At 40.7% G+C, this 21356-nt stretch overlaps 1 long non-coding RNA gene across 2 annotated transcripts in view; it reads right to left on the bottom strand.

The window, feature by feature from the left end:
* Positions 1-21356, bottom strand: part of LOC111254695 (uncharacterized) — a 36594-nt gene that overhangs the window by 14192 nt on the left and 1046 nt on the right. For both annotated transcript variants that reach the window (XR_015316874.1, XR_002675136.2), the window contains exon 2: positions 837-21319. This is a non-coding gene — a long non-coding RNA (uncharacterized LOC111254695). The remainder of the gene's footprint in view (positions 1-836; positions 21320-21356) is intronic.

Here is a 21356-nt window from a genome sequence, read left to right as displayed (position 1 = left end):
GTATATGTGATGTAGGTTGTGTTGGTAGCAGTAGCGTTTGTTACTACATGTATATATATAAAATTTCTTCAACTTCGATTTCAATTGACACTATAGGATGTATGTGTACAACAGAGTCGTTGTAACGATGCTTCTTTCAACGTAATTCGCAGGCTGGAGTCAAAAACGTACATCTATCTTACCGTTATTACATCGAATTAGACCGCAGAATGTCATCGCTAACAGGATCTGCAGCATAATTGATACTGGATATTATTGAGACTTTGCTCAATTCACATCAGAACTATTTTATGAGGCAAAGAACTTACAATATGTAAACTGTTCATAGCTCTAAGAATTTCTACTGAATTTATCAAAGTTATTTGTAAAAAATAACCTTAAAAGATTCCTCGGAAAAAAAAAGTAATGTAGTGTAATAGTAGAGCTTGCACCAATAACTACATAGCTCATTTAATCTCAGGTCAGGCCATTGCACCTACTTATTATAGCTACTACGAAGGATTCGATGCATTTCCGTAGCTTTCCACGCAGCTCCTTTAAGGTAATCAAAGAACTGGGTTTAGGAATTCTTTCTGACGATCACCAGCTATGTCGGTTTATGTTACTGAACCCAAACCATTGTTGAGGCCTTCGAATATAGATAAATAACTTGTTTCCAGTCTAGCCACGTTATCGCACAAAATCCATCAAGATACTCAGAACATTAATCAATAGAGCTGAGAGAGACTCATCATTACATTATGTGATTAGCCTGATATGATAGACAGTACTACAACATTTCTATATATTTCATATTCATATAAAGTTTACACCTACCTACCTACCTACCTACCTACCTTCCTCAATTCCAGTGAATCAGACTTCGTCCTTGGGCTTTTTCCCAACTTTAGTTGGTCCTATCAATGTGTAACAGGAAGAAGTCTACTGCTTTATATCCGTCTTCCATCCGGCTTTCGTTCCCATATTTTCACTGAATGAGAGCTCGCTCCCCTCTTTAAAGCGTCCACTTGTGCGATGCATTTTGGGTCTGCCTAGTAGACCCAGTGGAAGAAGTGTAGTTTGACATCTACAAAGCGTCTACTTATATCAAACTTGTAACATTCTGTAATTTGTAAGTAGGCAGTACATAAAAACTTGACGAATTTGGAAGAGGGTACATAGAATTAATTCAATATATATTTTCCCGCAAGCTAAAGGAGATAACTGCAAGAAAGTATGTGAAAATAGCTGAAATGCTAACATTTTGAGCCATCGGGCAAAACAAGGACGTAACTTTTGTTGTAGGAACCTTGAAAACGAAATAATAGTTACTCCTGGGAGTATGTCTTAGCGTGTTATTTACACGTTCCTATGACGTGCTGGCGAGAAGTATGACCTGTGACGAAACATCCGTCTTAGCTATTTTAAAACTGCTAAAAATTCCGATATATATATATCTTACTATTGTTTAGCTCTCCGGGCTTTTCTGTTTTGCGTAATCATTTATTGCTAGGCCTACAGAGGCTACCTAAGCTACGTTCTTAAAGAACATATCCTGTAATCTATAGTGAAACTACCCAGTGTAGTTAAATTTCGCTTTACGGTCAATGTAATCGGCGTCCAAATACTCACAACAAAAGGATATATATTTAATTTGCCAAAATGTGTTTTTTTTTTTTTGTTAAGGAGAGCAACTGCACCAGTAAAATATGCAGTTGATGCTCACGGTTGCAACATAAATTAAGCAGTTATCTTACTATCCAAGGATTGATAGCGACCATGAATGAAGCCGTTCCAATTTTCGTACAGATGCTATTCTAGGGAATCGTTTCTGCAAAAATGAGGCGCCAGAGAGCAGATCATCTTCTGGTTGACGCCACATTGTCCCGATATCAATATCATTTCCGTTTTACATGCACAACTCGGTGAAACAAGCTGCAAGATATAGTGGCAGCTCGTTTATGTCTGCCTGTCTGCCAGCCTATTAATTAGATGCAACTAAAAAACACACGAGAATACAATTCGTACTTGGACACGCATATGCACAAATGATGAAACTCTATGAAAAATTACACTTGAAATACCTTTATTATAGAGAAAGTATTTGTAATTATCTCGGATAAGGGGAAAGTTTTGCGCTAAAATGGTTTGTTTTTCAAAGTTTGTTTATAATCCGATGGAATCACATTGTAGTAGCTTTGCGATTTCCTCCTAAGAAGATGGGGTCGTCAGTTATCTAGAACACACGCGAACCAAAACTATTATTATGGTTTTTTTTTATATTTTTTAAATAACGACACTGGGATAGTTGCAAGACTGACAAAATCATATAAACACTTTTTTTAACGACCGGCCTCGTTTTTTTAACCTCTGCCACCTTGATAGCGAACTAATAGCTGTTTATGCTAATTATGATAATGCGGGTGCTGTCTACGGCTACAATTTATAGCGCGACAATCGTGAAAGACGTGTAAATCGGTTTGTAAACGTAAAAATTGGGTGGCCTAGGTGGCCAGGGTCCCGGTTCCCAGGAAACTAACCACTAAATACTGCCGATGACGTATCCTTGCACAGTTTTGTGGGTAAGGAAGGTTATTATTGTCTACAATAGTAAATTGTTCTTGCACAACTATAGTTGTATTTGGACGACTGATAGGAATTAATAGAATTTTTTTTTCTACGAAAAATCCTCTAAGTGGCATCCATAGGCCATTCTGTAATGTAAACTCGCAATATGTTTGTTGAGTGTTAAAAAGTACTGCCCCTAACGGAAGTATTTAACAATAACTGTACCCATTGGATTGTTTTTATGTTAGACCTGTTTAATTGAAAGGTATAAATCGATTTATTAGTGAAACACACATAGTATTTCATAATAATCATTCTGTCATGAAAACACGTAACTACAAAAGCGGACGCGTGATCTTCATCCATGTCCCATAGCTATTATTATAGCCAGTACAATTTACCAGTTATTTTCTACGATAATTCCTAAGATACTGCCGAAGACTTGTTATTTCGAAAGAAAAAACGCTGAGAAACTGATCATGTGGCTTAAGACAAAATCCAAGCACTGCTCTTTAGAACCAACTCGGCTTTCGCCAAGTAGATTGATCATACGCACGGGATAGTAAAGTACGCTGAGAAAATTTAAAATCAAAATACAATCTATTTAACCTTGTTTCAATTCAAACTATTGTAGCTCCTATGAGAATACCACCTAGTAACTTTAAGCCGTCGGGAGAGGTCTCATTGTGGTAAGTTCGACACTGCAGATTGTATTTTGGGGCTGCCCAATCAGCTATTGGCGGACATTGAAGCCTCTAAATGTCGTATATGTTAATAAATAATCCGTGTGATTGACCCAAAGCTGGCCACGCGAAGAATATGAGATTTCACACTGAATGAAAGGGCTGAATTAATTCTTCTTACTGGTTCCAGAATGTAGCAAAGGGCACCTACACAACCAAAATGATATTAGTCAGCAATTCTACGAGGCATAACCGCTACAAGTATATCTTAAGGCCTGTGGCCTGCATTAAAAAATAAGTGCCACTATAATCGTACCACAGCTTGTAGCTAGTCGGCCCTAAGTAAACCCTTAATGCTTCAGAAGTATTCCAAAGATTTAGAAAATGTATATTTTTGGGATGTCATATGGGCGAACCCGGAACACGCATATTGTCCTCTCGTAGGGTCCAACTAGATCAAACTCATAATAAGCTTACTTGAAGATTATATAATACGTGTCAGATTAAAAAAGGACACACGTTCAAATTGACGATGAGCCACGTCGAGTACCCAAAAAACTAAAAATTTGAATTCAGTTTTTTCGACTAATGAACGCTGTAACGGTTGACTGCGCCTTTTTTATAATGAAAAGTGAAGCCTTTATGGCTCGGGCAAACAGCTCCATGATTTCTCTGCCGTAACTGTCTCAGTAATCCTTATTGAATACTGTTTGCCACGAGCTTCTTGGAACCTAATCTGGATTTTTTGCCATTTGGCGTCGCAGCGTGCCTGACAAAGACGTTTATTTTTCTTAAACGATCCTTTTCCTATCATACTCGTGTTACGTACCACCTTGCTTAAGTCTCAAACACATTGCATTCATATAAACTGCCACTTTATTTAACATCAATAAGAAGTTCCTTTATTTATTATTCGTGTATTTTTCCGGCAAGGATGCATTCAAGACAGGCAAACTCGACAGCATCAAGTAGAGTGCCTTATTGATTCATTCAGTAAAATAGGACTATTAAGGGCATTCATTGTACGTGTCAGATTCTTCCTGACGCTGTCTTTATGTTCCCTTCTTGTAGTGCCTGTGCAGTATCCACTCTCTTACTGAGGTTAGTGCAATAATGATAAAGCAATCATGAGGTACATTGAAAAAGAGGTTACGTCTTCAATACGGCATGTGCTCTCGATATTGTACGATCGTGCCATAATGTAGCTACGAAGTAAAGTATTCGCCAAAAATGCCCTTGTTATGTTTATATTGAAACGAATCTCTCGTCATAATAATTAGTAGCAATCCTTTTGCTCCAGATGGATATTTATTAGGCAGGGAAGGTTACAGTCAAGAAATACAGGTAAAGTGCGTTAGGTCTAAAGCTAATGCGTACCGGCTTAGAGAGTTCCATGGTTCTCTTGTTGTTGGAACATACTAGAAATATTGTGCTATCTCTTACTAAGACAAAAGCGTTGTCATTAGGGAAAAGCTAATAAAATATATATATATATATATATATATATATATATATATATGACTGGACTCATATCAAATCAGTTTGATCATGAAAAAAGTTAATGTGAAACCAATTGTTTATAGGGGCCGCCCAATACTAGAGTTATTCCATCACTTACAGTAAAATGAGACTTAATTTTGAACGTAAATAAACAAAGAAAAAAAGTCACACATATACGATTCTTATTATTTAATCACGCTCGAAATAGGATAGGAAATAATTTGAAAATATCATCACACCTCGACTAGGTTTCAACCCCGGTTCTCACGCTCGTCAGTTGATTGCTCGGCCTTCCAGTCCTGCTGGTAGTAAAGTTTATAAAATTTATGCTAGAATATTTCAACTGCAGACAATACCTTCACACAAAAAGCCATATACTCGCTCAGCATACGTTCTAGATTTTAGCATTTTGAGCTGGTCTTTGAAAACAAAGGGTAGTTATTATAATATAATATTTAAAGTACCGAAGTAAGAACAAGCAATTTCACGCAGATTAGCACATATGTGTGTGTGATGTAATGAACGATAATAGCAACCGAGCGGGTCTGGGTAAAATATCCTTTAGGAGCTATAGCAACAATTGTTTTCGCTGAAAAACCTGCAGTATAAAAGAAACTTTTCTCGGCCATAACCAACTATCGGGAGATAGTCATGAACCCTAAAAAATTGATATGGAAGACAAACATTACTTCGATGAGCGGTCAACTAAAACTGGTCTTGTCCTTAGAGGCCGTGCGGTCGAGACTTCGAAAACTTATCGAAGACATCCGCTAAGGTCGAAAAAGTGATAAGGGAACGTCACCCTATTTTCGATCAGGCTGATCATGCTTTTGCAAAAATGGCAATTGTGGGGCAATTTACCACCGTGAAGTGAGGTGCGTGCACAGTTGCATAAACAATAGAAAAATACGTTTCCAGCAAATAGGATGGCTAGTGTGCTTTACTTAGAAGTGGTGAAAACTTAAAGTTCACGCAGTGTGAAACCGTCCCATACAAGGGTGATTCCGGCAAGGAAAATGGCCACTGGATGTGTGCCATTGTGAGGTATTAAGAACTAGTTACTACATAACTGTTCAGTTTATGTTAGCTCTATCTGAATATATATGTCAGATTTGTTCAGTACTACCACAGGCGGATAAGTTCGAGAAGCAACTAAGTTCATCTGTTTCAAGATTTGCGACAGATCTATAAAACCATCGAGATAGTATATTATTACTGCCTATAGAAGATTTATACTTTAGGAAGGCACTCGTTTTAATTTAACGATACGGTGGCTTGGTAACAAATTAGATCAGTCGCATTGCGTATAGACCCGCTTAACTAAAAGTCATAAAAATTCTTAAATGTCCAGGCATACATTAAGCCTATCCTAAATGCACTCGTAAGGAGAGATTATTTATTAGATCAACATCTCGTTCTCTGCAACGAAAGTATATCAATCAATTCACGCCCCAACTACGTGTTAGGTTCCCTGATTTTTCACCCATCTTTTTCCATTCGTGTCTGTTTCTTATTCTACAAGCTGTACCATTATCTACTCCAGCGGCTGGCTGAATTTTCGGTGCTGCGGCCTTTTTAAATCAGACTCGTAATAGACGCTGAGTGAAATGGAGTTGTAAACAGAGCCGAGGGGGCAACGAGAACAAGAGACAGAAACAGAAAAGGCACGAAAGCGTGAACTGAGCTTAGCTGTTGTCAAAACAGCAAGCACCTAGATATGCTCGTGGTGCGGTGCAGTCTACCTTGCACAATAATGCAAAAGTTCCCCATTGGTCAGCAAAGGCTGAGAGTTGGCGTATTTCTCCCCGTTCCCCACTGCCATGAGCTCGACTAATGAACAAAAAGTACCGGCATTACCACCATAGCACAGGCGCCAACCAAACCGCCATCGCCACTAGCAAGACCTGTTACACCCATACCGTGAGCATTGACGCGACCACTAATTGACGGACAATCCTTTCTGCGCGTTTAGCTGTAACCACCGAGCTAAGCGTAACATAGCGGCGGCAGTAGCGCCGACAAATAGCCGTACCGCCCTGAGAGAGAGGACCCAGGTAGCTGAGCCAATCTATCCAGAGAGCAGGAAATCCATACGAACCAGTGGAAAAGTCCTCGACTCCATTCATGTGAGCCAGAGCTCGCTTATGCGTTGAAATTCCGCGATACACATACACTGTTACACATGCCGCACCGACGAAATATCACGGGTCTAGCACACAGCGCCGAATTTTCATAAATCGTAACTTTAAAAACAGATATGCGTATTTCACACCCAGGCTAGATATATGCTTCATAGCAGATGTATACGTACGACCCTACGAAGGAATGAAAATTAGTTAATAGCTAGGTCGTGTGACCGGCCAAAGCCTAGGCTTGCACCGCTGCGACGAAGTGCGGTCCTCCTTCGGTTGCAGCTAGCCACAAGAGGCCAATATGCGAAGGTACGGAAATATCTTTCCAAGAGGCGCACTACTATGGTAGGAAGTAGAAGTAAAAAGAGAGATTAGAAAAATCTCGAAACAAATTCGGGGGTAAGTATTGCTTCCGAGGGAAAACCACTGAGTAGGTTGAGGCACCACTAAGGAGTCCATGGTGAATGGAAAGAACAAAAGACAGCCGATACCTGCTAGGCAATGGCTCGTTCGTTTCCCCGACTGCGTTGTACCCATTGAGCTAACAGCACCCTCACGCCTAAGTGGAAGGATATTGTTTCAACTCGTCTTACGCGCCAGTTCTACCGAGTCGAAGCGCCAGTAAAGGCGGGCTCGGTAGCAACGATCTGGACGTCATCTAGGTGAGCCGACTGTCGAGGGCAACCGTCGTCTGCATCAGGGGGCAGCCAACCAAGTGCAAGCAAAACCCAATAGTGGGATAGATACCATGGCTGTGCAGTGAGGAGTGTATACTGTAGCGGCAAGAAGTAATTTCCATAAATACGATTAACTTGAGCCCTCGTTACCCTTCTATGTTTGGCCCGGTCAACTCAGGCTGGGGTTTTCTACTTACTTAGTTGTTCCGAAACTCGCTTCGACACAGGCTTGGCATACCACACAGACCCGCTATGGCTCAAACCATACACGACTCTTGTGCTGCCTCCAGTGATATGCCACCATTAACCGCGCCCTCAAACAGCTTTGCCTTTCTTAGCCTGCATCCCTCTCGTTGCTTCCCGACTCCTGATAACTTGATATTATACAGAGCCCCGTTCTATGTATGTACATGTGCGCGTACTCATACCGCGTTTCCGAATGGCACGGTAGACAAAGGTTGCAAAGCTCGTTGTGACGTAGTATAAAAAGCAAAATAAAGTGTATAAGACGGTTTTTATATCTAGGTTAGAAAAAAAAGGTGACGAAAAACACGTTTCGTGAAAAACATATATACGTGAATTTTCAATTTGTTCATGTATTTTGAAGATAAACTAAAAAACAAACACTTTTTTGTATGGTTATCAAAGGGCAATATAAAAGTAACGTTATCGTCAAGATTTGACAGGTTCGGGGTTTGATTTAGTTCTTGTGACGAATTCCCCATATATCAATTAATTAGCAGACCAGTCCATGTTTTAATAAAAACCACAAGCCATCAGCGGAACTACTAGTGCTGGAATGCTAGAATCTAGCTAAAATCAAATTGACAGAATCAATAACATACGGCATCGATTTCAAGTTGGTTTTGCATACTGTCCCTTAGGCACATAATACCCAACTATATACTCATACTAAAAGAGATACATTGGGATGATGTTAGTGCTAAATAAGTTATTTCGTGTAGCTATGCGGGTTTAAGTATAAAATTCTGGAGTTACTTAAAAAAGTTTGTTCTAAATTTTCCCAACCATGGACTGACTGCCAGGAGTAACCAAGTTCTCGACAATTCCCTAAGAACCTCTACGTCTGCCGATTTGCATAAATTGGAATCACAGCAAAAACATAATGCTATTAAATCCGCCAATTTTCGCCTGACGATTGCAAGGCTTTACAAAGAAAATCCTGTCAAGTTGAACTCGTCAATGATAGCTTGATTGGGCCCGTCGTAATCTGTAGGCACAGGGCTTGATTTTATGGAACGTTATGGATGTATGGAAGTTAGCAAGTATTTTTACCATGGGATATGCTTTCTCTATGCAAAAACATTGCTACCTAGAGGTATAGCGAAAAGATTGAACCACCAACAGCGTCTATATCTTAAATGAAGTGTCTCTGTGGAGGAAAGCCTAAGTCTACTTTAATTGAAATCAAAACAATCAGCTTTTATCAACCTGTCAAAAAAGTACTGACCAAACTTAAAGCGTTTTTTTTTGTTTTCAAATAATATTACTAAGCTAAATATGCGGCATTTCGGTAGCTGATCCCCTGCCATTCTTCTGTAACACCATGGTCCCATCACTATAAAAGTTCTGTATTTTCTATGCGAACGAAATTAGCCCTGCATTGTTATGCTGCAAAACGATGTTTTTTCTGTTTATTTGTTTGGTCGATCTTTGTCAATGGATCTTGTCAGTTGCTGATAGTAGAGACCCAATTAAATAGTTTGGTCATGCGGCAGCATCTTATACTAAATGATTCCTTTCCAACCCCATCAAACACTTAGCGTCACCTTCTTTAGCGTCAATCAGGGCTGGCTGGCTGGCTGGCAATTCTAATTAAGCATATATATATATATATATTTTCACATTGTTGATGCATAGGATCTACTTTTTATTACCCTAATCAACCGTTTCCGAAATGGGTCAACTTTAATATATTTTTATAGGGGTTCGCGGGTAGAAATACGGTCGAGTACTTATTTTGCATCATCCTGTGTGGCACGCAAAAATCAAGCTTTTTTACAGCCAGCGTTTTCAACTGGCTTAAAGTTTATTTGGCGATGTTATGGCTACACCCGTGTCGATTTTGTTCAGTACTTTCAACGATTTCATTAACTTTTCTCGTACCTTAACGAAGAGCATCGTTCATTGAAGTTTTCGTAACGAATGTAGCAAAACGACCGTTCTATTGGGTGACATTTTTCGACCGTAAACAAAACATTTTTTTCATGAGCCTGCATAGCATCTGCGCTGTTGTCGTATTGGAATTATAGAATATAATGAATTTTTGCAGAGACGTTCATTATCTTCAAGGCGTCCTGTTTTAAATTTAAATAAAAGAAGATATTCGAACAATTCTACTACTACTACGACCGCCAAATCAACGACAACACAACACAACGCGACGCGACGCACACCACCGCAGATATAGGAATTGGAATCCATCTACGGTCAATGCTTTTTAAAACGAAAACTCAAAATTAGTGAAGTTTAATTTATGTTAGAAGTTCTAGTGGACCTAAGCGACGTTTTTCTACTTTTGACAAATCTCGCTTTTCAAATGTCTGCGGTCACAGCATTTTCGCACGATAAGCCTTAGAAGTGTTTACATTTTCTGCCAGCTTTTCTAATGTTTGGTCGCAAGTTTTTCAAAATATGTGATGCGATGGTCGAGGACATCGAAAGCAAGGAATACATTATATACATATATAATTCAAAATTGGGAAACAATATTTACACCTTCTCTTAATTGAAGCGCCTCATCTGTAAGCTTTCAGCATCACCTGCGGTGCACAAGTTATTGTCAAATTAATTTGAGACATATAAAAAAGGTTGAACATAAAATCATGAAGTACTTTTTGATTGCTCGTCGTAGAGTTCTATCAAGTTTCACTTGAGGCATCTCTTATCAATATTTTTTTAAGAAATTGTATGTTCTGTGCTGATTTGATACAAGATAGGTAGCTACTTATCTTTCGAGTCTAAAGGGATCACAATATCATGTAGCAAGTATCGTCTAAAACGACCCTAAGCTCACTATGCCGCTAAGCTCTCCAATGGGCATATATCGCTTCGTTCAATGCCCAGTTCATTAGGGAACCTAACTTTATTTTTGGTGCGGGTAGAAGAGCAGAAGTTTCATACTGCCAATATTGTCTGTTAGATACCTTCATCACCTCATGCTGTTCCTTAGATGCATACGAGCATTTTGCCTCCCGCTACTATACTTTATGCCTATACAGTGATTCAGCTCAGGCTCTTTCAGTCGAACGGCCTTTAGACAAAGGCTACTCAAGCACTCTTTCTTTTCGAGTTCATGCATTCGCAACGTATAGCTTATACAAGTAATACGGTTTGCACGACTACAAGCGAAGCGAACTAGGAAATCTGGACGTTGCTTGCATATGTCTCTATGTTATGTATGCCAAGTTCACATTCATTCGGCATGACCCTGCACGTCACACTGGAATGAATCCACAACCCTATCTCGGGTATAATATCGTTTTTTTCTTATATTTTTTCTAATATTTTTTCCGACCTGCTGATATGTCGAACGAGCAAACGGACTTGAGTTAATCTCTTCACAGGAAAATGTCGGAGCATGAAGCGTCGTTTTATGCCAAAAAGTAAGCCCGGATTGTTGGCGCTGCCGTTGCGTAGATGCGAACTAAAATCGAGCCGGGTTTCCGCATCCATGGACGCTGGTTCCCCTTACGCTTCTTACCTAGCCCGTCCCGCGTCGGTGATCTGCGCACTTCCTTCCTTCCGCTTGAACTTTCCTCCTGCCGTCGACCATTCACTTCATTCCAGCCAACGGAGCATCGCTTTGCCGTTAGTGGCCCTGCTGCTACGTTCGCGCTTAGTGGCGGAGCTCCGTGCGAGAATGAGCTAGTGACCAAAAAGCATCCGAGTATCCGAAAAGGAGAAAATTGGGGCGGTAGCTTTCCCGATGATCCGATGTCAACGACATCGGATCTCCCTTTGTCGACGCGGTGAGCGGCAGTGAACAGTCAGGAAGGAATCGAAATATTACAATGAATAGCCATTACATTATCACGCCAACAGCAGTAGAGAAGTAGAAAGCGTGCTTCTTCCTTTATCTGCCTCCATCTCCAATAATGGTTCTATCGTAGGACGGGATCGCCGAAGAAAGTAAGCAAGCAAGCAAGCAAAAAAGAGCTAACTGGTGTATCTTAGCACGGGTTAGAACTGAAACCCCTTAACAAGCAAAAAATACGCTAATAGGCTTTTGCCCAGTCTACTTGGGCAATTTCTCGTTGTGCCGTTATAGTCTTACGTATGATGAAATCAAATGGATTTGAGATCGCGTCGCACTCAGATCAGGCCGTGTTGTACGTATGATACGAGTGAATCAGGGAATCGGGAGATAAGTATGAGAATGAGTAAGAGGCATATCAGTTGAACATATGAACAGAATAAATGCTTGATATCAGAGTAAACATTTAATGTAGATTACGATATCTGGAAATCTTAAGGTTTGGGTAGCTAGTGATCAGTTAATTCCTACTTTTAGAAGTCAGACTAGGATAAATGAGCGAAAAAACTGCTTACAATGGTAGTTGTTTTGCAGGGATTGTAAACTGGACTGTTTCTCTGTGCTACCTGTTAAGAACTAAATAAAATGTCAAACTTTCGTCCGTTATATTTTTGTCAGACATATTGAGGTTTATCATTCGCGTTAAGCTATGAGTGCTACCGACATTCAATCTGTTCGCTTTGATCACGGATACTGATAGGAGACGCCAGCTCCAGCTAGTTTACCCGTTTTTTCTCAGTCATATATGCATTATGCTGAGTTTCCCTAATACTGATATTACTCAGAACGGAAGTCAACTGAAGGGTGAATGATGATATGTTCCCTTTGAGCAGGCCACCTTGTGTATCACTAAATTATGGCGGGTATTAGTTTTAACCGTTACTACTAATGCAAACATGTAATACATTCTTCGGCGTTTGTAACGTGCAGAGGAGATTTCAAGAAAAAAGACGTAAGGACAAAATTTAAAAATCCCTTTTGGGAAATCTGCTGTCTCGTATTTGCAATTATTTCCATAGAATCTAATTACAGGCAGCGCTACGTAGAAGGCGCCCGCGTGTGACAGTTCCGTATCTGCGACTTCATTAGAGATACAACATTATGTTCAACTGAAGACGTACGATAGCCTTCACTTTTAGTTTTAAAGAGAAATCAGCACTGTGAACTGAAACGTAGGTCCAGTTTATAGTGCTGATTTCTGCACTAGGAGAAATCCTGTGGCAAACACGTGAATAGAATGAATGTACTCAAGTACCAAAAACGGGCACAAATAAAGGGCGTAAGACTACTTGAGAATCTCAACCATAAACGACGACCGACAGGGGCAAGTTCCAAAATTTTGTAACACAGAATTCTACATGCTGTTTCATTAAACTTCAGCCCAATTAACAAATAGCTATTCAATCATACAAGAATGGTTATGTGCAGAGTGCCCAGTCTTTGAAAGCAGTAGGAAACAACACCGAAAAGCTTTTGATACGCTGTGGAAAACTACAGGTGACAATGATTCCCCTTATATAGTTCTGCATATACGCACAGTAGTAAATACAAAGTAAAGCACACAAGTAAATCGCGAATAAACCGCAATGGTCAATGGTCTGTGTGGTACGTTGTGCTCATGTTTAATGGCGTGTAAATTTTTGACAGAGATCTTGCTGCATACCCAATGCAAAGATGGCGGTCATCTAAGCTCGTTTCGGAGTGCAGGAAGCCAACAATAACCGATCCAAATAACTAGGAAGGCAAGTGACTCTGGCACTGAAAATCTATGCTAATAGCGTAGAATTAATGATGTCGTGTATTGCAAGGCAGGATTGTAGTTCAAACAATAAAAAAAAAGGGGTTGGTTTGATATTAGAAGAAACACAGGCATCTTTAAGAGCTCGCACGGCACAGACTAAAATTAGTATTGACAATTGAAATGTATATGGAAAAAATTTTTTCCTGGTATATCTCAGTCAACTCTTTTTCTTCGGTGATTTTTGTTAGGCGAGTCCAAATTATTTTCTAACAGTCATAACTATCCGGCAGTTCACGTCATGATGGAAGGAAAAAAAGACGAGCGGAAAGCGGATTTTGATCAGAACGCGACATGTTGGGCGCTCAATGGTCCATTAGAGTAGCCACTTTTATAGGCAACTCGGTGGATGCAAAAGCGATAACCTGTCGCACCGTGACTTTTTTATGGGTCAGGGTACAATCTCCAACACAAATAGGATCCGTGCGCTTCTCCTATGAATTAATGTCGTTGAGCTAAAACGGGAATGGCCAGAAAAATCTGAAGAAAAGCGCAAGACGGGCTGAAATATTTCCTTAGGAAAAAAGGCCTTTGCCAACTTTTATACACAGGCCAATCTGACCGATACTAATTAAAGCATCAAAACAGTGGGAGTAAAAAACCTCTCGCTCAGCCTACGATACCAGGCCTCCGAGGCAGCAAAAATAGTTAAACATTAAACATAGGACATTGAACAGCAAATATAGCGAGTCGAACAAGACGAATAGGACCATATAGGCACATATCAGGGAGCCGACACTATGTGACACAGCAGTTGAAATATTACATAAAACAGTTTCTCAAACTCCAATAGAGAAAAGGCGACAGACTTGATCAAAGCAATAGAACGGACTTGTCAAAGCCTTGAGTTATCCATCAAGCTTGCAACATTCAAAAAGACAAAAATCTTAATTTTCCTTTTCCAATTCTTTTCCGAAATACTGTATTCCAAGTAGTCACGCCGTGTGTACTGATAATACTAACCGTTCCAGGAATAAAACCTCCTTTATAGTTTCCTGTCTAGGAGTTATCAGCGTCTGAGAAACGAATATTTAAACGAATATATATAAGCGATTCATCAGAGGTGCGTAAATCATCCAGGAAAAAACACCAATTTCGAGGAGTTACTGAGCGGAAAGCCTATGCCTACTAGCAAGATTCGAAGTTACGCTTAAAACATACTAACAACAGCTACACGGATGAGCAGGTGACGATCAAAGATGCTCTAAAGAGGTTAATTGAAAACCCTGACACGCTCCCCAAATCATGCAATTAAACTTCATTGTAAATTCCTAACAAAATCTCTATTTTGGCGTACTGAATTTCGACGGCCACAACAAGGACAACTCTAGTCAAATGAATAATGTTCACGAGCTAAGGTGTATGAAATATTAGTACAAGGGCTGCATAGTGGACCAGAACGAAACTTCTATTAAGCAAAAAACGGAGATAAATCCTCAATAGCATTCTAGAAAACTGGGTAAAGATGGGTTGAATTCCGAAATGCCCCTACGCGCGAATATGTGACATGCGATACCGGCTTCTACTTACAGAGCAACAAACATATTCCGTGATCAATAAAAGCGTTCCTAAATACTGGCGGATGAAAAAAGTCGCGGAAGTTAGGAAAGCCTATAGCAGGGCGGGCCAAAAAGGTACGTACAACAACAGAACAGCTCAGTGAACTGAAAAAGACTGGAACCAATTTGCACAAGGAAATCTAGCGGAGACGGGAGAAAAAATGATCAAAAGATATCGAAAATGTGGAAAGCGACCTATGATGAAAATGGTACAAGATAGTCTGGTGTAAACCAGGTGGAATTCTGTCCACACTTCTGAATCACTGCGTCCATAGCTTCGACGCATTATCATTATTTGATCGAAACATCCAATGAGAAGATGGCATTACATACGACGTTAAAGCAATGCCCCATGGCACCGTGCAGCCATACTATTTCTTGACACGAGTACAAGAACTTCGACATCAATATAAAAGGCCACTCAGTCCAGCTGAAAAAGGCAGCTAAAATTGCTAGAAGAGAACATGACTAGAACCCCGTGAGTGGAGCATAGGATGAGGCCACCTTGCTTCAGCAGGCTGATGCCAACAGTCAGGAGACCAAGTGAGAGAGGATATTATATTTCTCTACGAGGCTTCTGTTTGGGCAAAAGCTATGAAATGAAATGAAATAGAAATAGAGAAAAAAAAAAAAGCACAAAAGGTGCTTGTTCTTTGAAGAAGTTAAGTATTTTGAACAACTTCAACTTTTGCAGTTACAGAAGATGACACAGTCGTGAAACGATAAGAAGTGTATCAGAATCTTAAAAAAAGAAACACGCTCGAGAAATTGTAACAGGGCTGGCTAAACCTAACTAAAATCGCTGCCTGGGTTTAGACCAGGAAGTTAATTCTGCAAATCAAAAAGCGGTACAAGGGTGATTTCCAAAGAATGAGCTATCGCCTTACGGGGGCCTTCGTTGCCCTTTAGTGTTTTTAAAAATTTCAAGTTGTTGGCGTGTATGACAATGTAACGTATGTACTGGAGCACGAAATACTTTTCGCCAAACAAAGAGTTAAACGAAAATTGCTCGCTCATTAACACTCACGTCATAGTGAGCTGAATGTTAGAAAATAAAACCGAATAATAGGTTCCTAAGCAAAAACTGTGAAGCTCGAGAGTGTAATAATTTCGAAAATGACATACGCAAAGAGCAAAGCCCCTTCATATTAGACGAAAAATACGGCTCTCCTAGGAGTTGAAATAGTACTAAAACAGGTATTGATGGTACCTTAAGTAGTGAACGCCAACTAGAGCATCACATATTTGGGGAAAACGTATATTTCGATGAACGGCTCAGTGTGCATATACAGAAATGATAGCCTCTAGCTATGCAGAGTACTTCGAGAATAAAGCAATCGCAACCTCAATACAGTGGTATTAAGGTTAACTGTTTTTTTTTTTTAACTACCTTACTATTTGTCTCAAGTTGTTTTATGGTAATTATACACAGCAACATCGCAAATAAAAATGTATCAATACTCTCGTATATTCCAAATTTTATTTGATGTCAGGTCGAGCATGTTTCCCTTAGGCTAGGTACTGGAAATTGTATTTACACTTTAAATGCTCTACTAATACTATATACTCGAAACGGAAGAGTTCAGTCCTCAACGAGAACTTTCTGGGTGATTAAATCCAGTGCAGTGATCGTGCAAGCTGCACAACTTCTATGAAAACGCTATGTACTAGAAGTATGTACAAATCAGTCCCATTAATTAAGACCCCTTAATTAGACGTTCCGGCCTCAGGTTCCGAGTTACTTGTTACACGTTTACTACCGGCCCATTACTGTTTCTAAAGGTAGCACTCAGCTCCTTCAAGTATCTTAAGGACTCATAGCGCATCTGATTCGCTGAAACAACTGATAAAACTAGCAAAAGTGCGCCTAATAACCAGTCACTGGTTACTGAATGAAGCGTGTGTGTGTGTGTGACAATTCATCGGTCAGACAAGAGACGTGGAGTTAGTTAAGCTGAGCCGCCCGGTAGAGTCAAACGTAAAAACTCATTATCCAAGTAGTCTTGTGCTAATATCCCCCCCTCTAAAGTACAATTTGCTGAGCGTCAAAAGTGCCTTCCCAAAAATATACATAGAATCAAAAAAGTATAGTCTTCTTGAAAAGGTTTGTTTTGAGCGATCGGCCTCCAAATGCTTTAAACCTTTACGTAAAACTCCTCAGAACTGACATTTGCTAGCTTTCTAACAATATATTGAGGACAACGAAGATATCAACTCGATACGGTCATGCATTGTTAAGACTTGTCGCACAATACGCAGCACCAGTCAGAAACACGTCTTCACGAGCTAAGAATAACTAGGTACTGTCAGTACACGAAACTGCGTCTCTGTGTGACATTATGAATTAGCGATAGCGATTGGTATAGAGGACCAACACGAGCCAAGCCGCCGACGACGACTACGATGGCGCTTCGATGCTTTTGCGACACGTAAATACCTAATACAAAGCGATATAGCTCGAGGCGGAATGAAAACAAAGTGCAACTAATGGAGCTCTGAAAGTCACGTCAAAGCTGGAGGGATAGTACATGCAGCCCCGTAAGGAGAGCGCGCGAATCGAAGGGACGAAACGCGACTCAGCCATCCGCTTCTTGCTCCTCTCGCATATAGTTGAATCGGTTCTACCATCAAGTGCAAGAAAGGAAAAGCCAAGTGGCCTTAAGAACTGCAAAAAGGCTTTTTAAGTTGCCCGCCGCTGCTACGACTCCCGCTGCCAGGTACCTTTTAGCGATAGAGAAGCCGACACTGGCAAAGGTACTACATACTACGTTAACAGGCACCAAGAATGAACCTAAGAAGGATCGGTACTTGGGAAAGAGAGCAAACCAGTAGTGCTGTGGCCGCCGAGACCATGCGAACGTGCCTGTTCAGCCGAACATAACTCGTTCCTGTTAATCTAATAGTACATCCCAGAGGACGACTTCGCAGGCAGACAGAAGGACAGGAAGAAAGACGAGGTCTAGAAAGGAAAGTCCCCTTTCAGAAATCATAACCAAATCGATTTTAATAGCGACCAACTGTATTTGAAGGAAGAAAGAATTCTACTAACGCCCGTGGAGAGCCTGCTTCGTTTCATTGTAAAATAATATATATTAAGTGATGTCGTGAGAAGAAGGTTTCGTTTCATAACTGCAATTATTGTTAGCAACGGCACGAACTTTCACTTTGCACCATTTTAGATCATCTCCACCAAACCAACGCAAGACGGACGACATAGTATAAATACCGCCAAATAATCCACTGTGTATTTCTAAACTGATATACGAGATTACAGTTACAGGGTTAGAATGTATTCCTTTTTCATCTGAGACCAATAACAAAAACGACAGAAAGAGAATAAGATGTTAGCTTTATATGCCCAATAAAGTAGCCCTCATCATGGATTGTGCGATTACGGATCGTCCACAGGCCGTCTATATGATAACTCTTTCTATACTGTTTGTAGATCATGTCGCTTGAAAAAGAAGAAAGGCTGATTTTCCACGGGGTGACAACGAACAACGTCCGGCTATTTGTCGTCCGAACGGCTCCACAGTCAAACTCGGGTGCTGTTACCAAGTGGGTTGGTTCAATGGTTGTTTGGTAGTCTTGAATAAAGTGGACTGTTTCCTCGAGAACAGTCCAAGTACTAACACCGTCCAAAGCTATGAAAGCAAGGCTTGCTTAGTAACTTCTCATAGACTTTCTGTCTGTATTCAGGCTTTTTCTCCTGATGTCTCGTCTCTTCTGACAAACACGGATTCGACGTATGCGAGCTCCAACCACTCCTGTGTTCCGCAAGCGTTCGCCGCGGTTGGATGTGTCATGTATGTCCTAATTACATTCGTCCCTCGGCTCCTTATTACCGTCTATCTTTCTCTCTGGTGAGTCAGCGTAATAGTGCTACTAGACACACGAAGACATTGGGTAGTTGCCTCCGCCGACGCTGACGACTGTAAGGGCCAGCCATTCTGGGGTTGGTGGTGGCGATGGGGGAAACTTACCCTAGAACGCACACTATGGTTTCCGTATGGTAGGGTCTGTGTGGGGCACTGATGCGGGCCACGAGCGTCGCTACTACCGTCAGTACAGAGGAAGGCCGCTGTCACGACGAAACTGGCAGACAGAAAGCAAAGAAGTCTCTTCGGCTGGGAAAATGGTAGCTGGTAAGGGTTCGTTCGTAGTCTTCCCGCTGGCTCCGTTGTTCAGACTCGGTTAGTCAGCAGAAGAGCAGTGGACCATGGGTAAAGTGAGGAGAAGAAGGAGAAGGCAAACGGGAAAAAGCAATGTCCATCTAAATGTCACCATCAGAGTGTAGTAACAGAGGGGCAACGAAAGGAGTACGACAAGCAGCAGCAGCAGCAGCAGCAGCAGCAATAGTCGGATGGGTTATAGTAAGAGCGGTGATGTCGGCGGTCTGCAGTATGTTACAATAACTAGCTTCCCTTTCTATTCTCTAGTGCTTTGGTGCCATCGTACCATGCTTACGGTGTCCGGTTCCGCCGGCGCCGCATTCGGTAGTTTTGCCAACTGCTTGATGACGACGCCAGAGGCACGAGAGGAATAGAAAAAAACATCGGCGGTAAGAAACCAAACGGAACCGAACAGGGAAAGGGGCAATCGGTCGTCTAAGAATTGACATGTAAAATGTACACGGACACGGACGGCATAGCGAAAGGGTTATAAGAGACTTGATAAATGAGGACACACGTATCGTATGTAGTTCTCGGACATCTCAACAACCGTTTAGCGTGTCATGGTATGGTGATATACTGCAAAGACATGCGTAAACTAGATATGGCCACAAAATGCTGTTATTAAGGCCAGTTAGGGATCATGGTGGAATAGTTGTCGCTTAATAAAAGACGGATTGCTCGAATGAGTGCATCACTGACGCCCAGTCTATTGTTATTAGGCAATAGATGAATATAAAGTAGAAAAAATAGGTTTTTCCTCATGGTAAGGCGACACACTACGAAATTTATGGAATCTGGTTAATAATAGACGAGCTAGTTGGATGCTAGAAAAAAACAAGGGATCTACTTTTCAATTGTGCGATGGGTCCATACTTAGGAACTGTGACAAATAGAACAAACTTCACTTATTTTATGGCTCTCTGGCTCTAAATAAACGATAAAATTTACCCCTTTTTGAAGTATGTAACGAGACGATGCAAGTCAAAGTTTCCTAGGTCAGCGTCCCGTCCCTTCTATAACCAGTGGCCGTTTACTCTAACTGATTGCTTGTCCTGCTATTTTTTTTGACTACTTGTCTACTTTTGCGGTATTCACACCTTTCTGGACAGATAAAGACAATTGAGCTTTTTTCTCAGACTGCTAAAGAAATAAAGACTCAAGGAATTTACGAGACGCGAACCACTCAACGAAGAAACTCAGCAAGAAAAGGACTGCAGCGTCCTTCTCCGCAGATAACTCGTTTGGACAGCCGCGGCAGCTGTCGACAACTCAAGAAGCTTCTCATTGTAAAATATGTGTTTATATGCCTGCCTCGCCCAACAGATCTTCGTTTACGGCCGATACTAAAGTTCTACCTCGTCTCTTTGGTCGCAGTCGGCGCCCAAAACGCGCCGGCGGTCACATACCACTACAGCGAGAGACACGCAGAGTTAACTTCCCTCCTAACCCGTTTATCTGAAAGCTTCATGAGTTGTAGTGTGCGTAGTCCATTTAACAATATACAAGTATAACGGTCCTAGGGAAAAAAAAAACTATAAATATAAAAGAAAACAACTTCTTTCAACACCTTCTTACAATATTGGACATGAGGTGAGGGCAAAAAAAAGAAAACGTTAGTATTGAGCTTTACGTAAAGTTGGCATCATTCCTTTATAGTATAGTCGAAACTTTTCTATGTTTCAGTTGCATTATTGGTACAGCTAGACTGAGCCGTAATGTATAGAAAGTTCAAAGGGTTCAATCTATGCCCAGTTTCAACCCATCGAAATATTTGAATATTACTGTATAGCTATCAACCAATAGAAGGGAGACGTTTCGGTGGTGAGCCATTGAAACTTCGTTGAAGTGATGACCTACGATGATGGTGACCTACGATAGGATCAGCGTTACTATGGAATAGTCGATCTATTTTCCAGCACAAATATATATTCGCACTTTCTCACTTAGGGTGAAGAAGTCACCAGAACCCAGCTGTAATGACTAAAAGCATCTATGTACGACAGGTAGCAAATCTAGCACGAGGCACACCGATAGTTTTATTATATTAGAACGGGAAAAGCAGAGAAAAAAACTTTACTGAGCATTTCTTTGCAGAGCAGAACGAATGGCATTCATTTTATGTTACTGCTGCTTCCCTTCGCGATGGCATAGACAAATCCTCATTAGTTAGGCAGGATTTGTCTCCTTTTTCCTGAAATGCAAATGTCTTCATTAGTTCCTCTTTCAAA

The sequence above is a fragment of the Varroa destructor genome, unplaced genomic scaffold, assembly GCF_002443255.2.
Source record: "Varroa destructor unplaced genomic scaffold, Vdes_3.0 BEIS01000007.1, whole genome shotgun sequence".
Classification (NCBI taxonomy): domain Eukaryota; kingdom Metazoa; phylum Arthropoda; class Arachnida; order Mesostigmata; family Varroidae; genus Varroa; species Varroa destructor.
This window is presented reverse-complemented; position numbering and strand designations above follow the sequence as displayed.